The sequence below is a fragment of the Adiantum capillus-veneris genome, chromosome 8 (genome assembly GCF_014529385.1).
Source record: "Adiantum capillus-veneris isolate H3 chromosome 8, ASM1452938v2, whole genome shotgun sequence".
In the NCBI taxonomy this organism is placed as follows: domain Eukaryota; kingdom Viridiplantae; phylum Streptophyta; class Polypodiopsida; order Polypodiales; family Pteridaceae; genus Adiantum; species Adiantum capillus-veneris.
The window spans coordinates 87,805,909-87,809,429 of record NC_140938.1 but is presented as its reverse complement, the minus strand read 5'-3'; the positions used below and the strand labels follow the sequence as shown (position 1 = coordinate 87,809,429).

At 42.3% G+C, this 3,521-nt stretch overlaps 1 pseudogene; it reads right to left on the bottom strand.

Moving 5' to 3' along the window:
- Positions 1-356: 356 nt before the first annotated feature.
- Positions 357-1,029, bottom strand: LOC147452512 (uncharacterized; annotated as a pseudogene).
- Between the last annotated feature and the right edge of the window lie 2,492 nt (positions 1,030-3,521).

Sequence of the window (3,521 nt, the reverse complement as noted above, 5' to 3'; positions counted from 1 at the left end):
AGCCCTAGCATCTCAAGCATGTCAAGCACCTCAAGTATCTCAATCATCAAGCATCTCAAGCACCTTAAGCTTGGGCTGGGTTCCCACCTCAAGCTCAGCCCTAGCTTACCTAAGGTCAAAGGAATTTTACACTAACTATTGGAGGCCTTCAATGAAGCTAACTCTAAGGTCTTATGCTCCATTGGTTAGCCTTGCTCTTTGATAGACCATCTCTCATTTGGGTCCCTTTACCATTGGCCCTGTGTTGAGATAGATCTATAAGCACATGTCTATATCTTAACCCTTTTTCCCATTTATTCTCCCACATTAAATGATCAGTTTAATATGAGAAAATCATTTGGGTTGGTTAGTTGTTGTTAGATTTTATGACAATTGTCCTTTGCCTTGTGCTCTTTGCCTTTGTTTTTTAGTTGTGACGGGGTGAATTCTTCCACGATCCATATCTTTGTGACCTTGAGAAGGTGTATTTGTTGTAAGAGCTTGAGTTGATCTTCTCTCTTCTTGAATTTGAGAATGGCTTGTCCACTTGGTAATGACTTGCTTTCATCGACCATTTCTATCTTGTCAGGGTCGAGCTTGATCAGCTTGAGGGTCTCATTGAGGAAGTTGATGAGCTCCCAAAAGTCCTCCTTGATCGCTTCCCATGCTTATGGTAGTCTGGCAATGTGGACCTTGAGGGCTTTGCTTCTTGGCGCTTTCATTCTTTGAGTTCCATTGCCACAGATGTCTCTACTTGGGTGAGCACCTTAGATTTAGCTTGGTTGATATGTGCTTCTACTTTTGCTACCTTGTTGGTGGCAATATTGATCGTTGATTCTTACCAGGCCTCAAGCATGCTAAGGCAAGCTTTGAGGTCACGATTCTCTTCCATGACTTGATTGAGGGCCTTTTCAAATTGTCTCAGGTGATCGGCTTGCTTGGAGCTGCTACAACGGTTGCAAAACATAGCCATGGCCGTAGTGCAGTCTTGGGGAGACCCTCTTTGCTAGAATCTTCTCCATTCAGGGTTGTCCTTCTCTTGCATGCCATTTTTTGAAAACCCTTGCTTCAAGTTTTCTACCTTCTCTTCTCTAAGACTACTCAAGAGACTCTGTTGGCACTCGAGCATCGTGGGTTGAGGGATATGCATCCTGGGATACGAAGGCACCATGGCCATCAATTAAGGAAGGGAGGTCATGGGGGTTGAAGGGGTACACATCCTGGGATATGTTGGCACTGTGGCCATTGACTAGGGTGAGGGAGGGCATGGCTGTCAATTAACGCCTCCCCCCCCCATACAGCAGTCCTTGGCCAAGGGGGACATGCAGCAGAGGACAAATGGAGATGGGCTAGGTTTTGACGAACGAGCTAGGTTGAGAGAGAGAGAGAGAGAGAGAGAGAGAGAGGGAGAGAGTGGAGACAAAGAAAATGAGGGACAATAAAGAGACAAAATAGATAGAGAGAAAGAGGAAGAAAAAGAGGAGGAAATGACGCATGGTTCCACACTTGCAACGTTGTGGTTGTAATTGGGATTCTGCAAAGAATTGGAGCATATGCAACAAGCACATCATGAGATGGCAACTCGACTCAACACCCTACATAGGTGCTATAAAGGGGATCTTCACTAACTCGACTCTATAATGGTGAGAATTCTTATTCTCACTTATGTTGATCTACACCATTTTCATTCTTTCATTGCATGCAATTGTAGTGATACACACTGGTTTAGCTTGGAGAAGTAGTCTCGAGCTTAAACTCTAGGGTTGCATGAGTTTTCAGCGTACATAATAGTGTGAATACTATTTAGTTGGAATTGTTTGACTTCTCCTACTCAATAGTAGAATTAGAGGAGTCGTTCTTAAAAACGTAAATTATAATGAAACCTTTGTCAGTGGTTTTTGGTTTTTACCCCCAATTGGTCTTTGAAATCATCAAACTAGACAAACCGAGACATAGAAAAGTAGAGAGAGAGAGAGAGAGAGAGAGAGAGAGAGGACAAAATGGAGACACACGGTGACATATACTCACATAGGAGAGAAGAAAAGACAAAAAAAAAAGAATGAAACAAAGAGAAACAAAAAGAGAGATTGAAGAAGAAAGAAACAAAGAGAGTGAGAAAGATAGAGGGAGAGAAAAAGGAGGAGGGGGGGGCAACAGAGACAATGTGATGGACAAACAAGCAAGGACATATAGATTTAAGGGAATGCAATCAAAATGCCCTTTAAGCTTAAGCTTGTAGAAATTCTAGAACTATAGATTTAAGGGAATACTATCAAAATGCCCTTCAAACTTGTTAAAATTCTAGAAATATAGATTCGAGGGAATACTATCAAAATGCCCTTGAAACTTGTTGAAATTCTAGAAATACCCCCAATTTTTCTTGAAATTCCCAAATCCCTCTCATATTTGGAAAATATTGTCAAAATTTTCCAAAACTCCATTAGGTTTTAGCAAAAGTCCCAAAATAGTCGTTGTCAATCTTGGAGTCCTACCAAACACCGAGCGAGATTTATCAAGCAAACCAAAAATCGAGCGAAATTTTAAGACTTATAAGAGAAGATTCTCAAGTATGTTTGTTCTCGATTGTCGTTCGTACTAAACATATTGGATGTCTCTTCACATTTAATGCCTTTCACTATCTAATGTTTCCAATACATTTCTTTGGAATACACTTTTCTTGGAAGTATGGGAAACCTCTACATCCCTTCCTCCTCTCATCCACAGGAAAGTTTTGTAAAATTCAATTCTTATAAGATTCCCTCTCCCCGCACCATATTCCCCTTACCTTGCACCAACGAGAGAGGACCTTGTCACCCCGCTCAGCACCTCACCACCTTCCCCTCACCTCTGCATCGCACTCTCTCTTTGCATCCACACTGCTAGTGCAGACATGGTGAATAAAAGCCTCTCTCAGATTAATAAGCAAATATAATAAGCAACAATCTGGCGGATATCACCTCCCCCTCCCCCTTTGCGATTACGGGTCCATGGTCTCTCTATCTCTCTCTCTCTCTCTCTCTCTTTGCTTCCTGGTCGTGCGCCTGTTGCCTCCTTTGGCTCTTCTCCGGACTAGAATGTCTCAAAGTGTTGAACACACACACACACACACACACACACACACACACACACACACACACACACACACACACACACATATACACACACACACACACACACTATTGCAAACAGAGAGGGAGATGGTGCACACGTTGCCAATCGAGAGAGAGAGAGAGAGAGGCCGTGCATGCACACTATCATCTTCACTGCATGCTTAATTGAGTGCTCGCAGATTGCATGAAGAGAATAAACACTGATTCTCCTCCTCTTCTTTTTTTTCAAAGATCATGTCACATACTCTTGTCCTTCACAACATGGATGCTACAAAAGAGAGTGGATTTTGGACATGGGCACATTGGAAGGGCGATCCATCAAATCTTTTTCAAAGTGATTAGGTTGTGTGAACGTGCATGGAATCCAAATAAGTGAATGTAAGAACAAGAAGATGTGAAAAGAAGTTCATGCACCACTCTCTTTGCACTCTT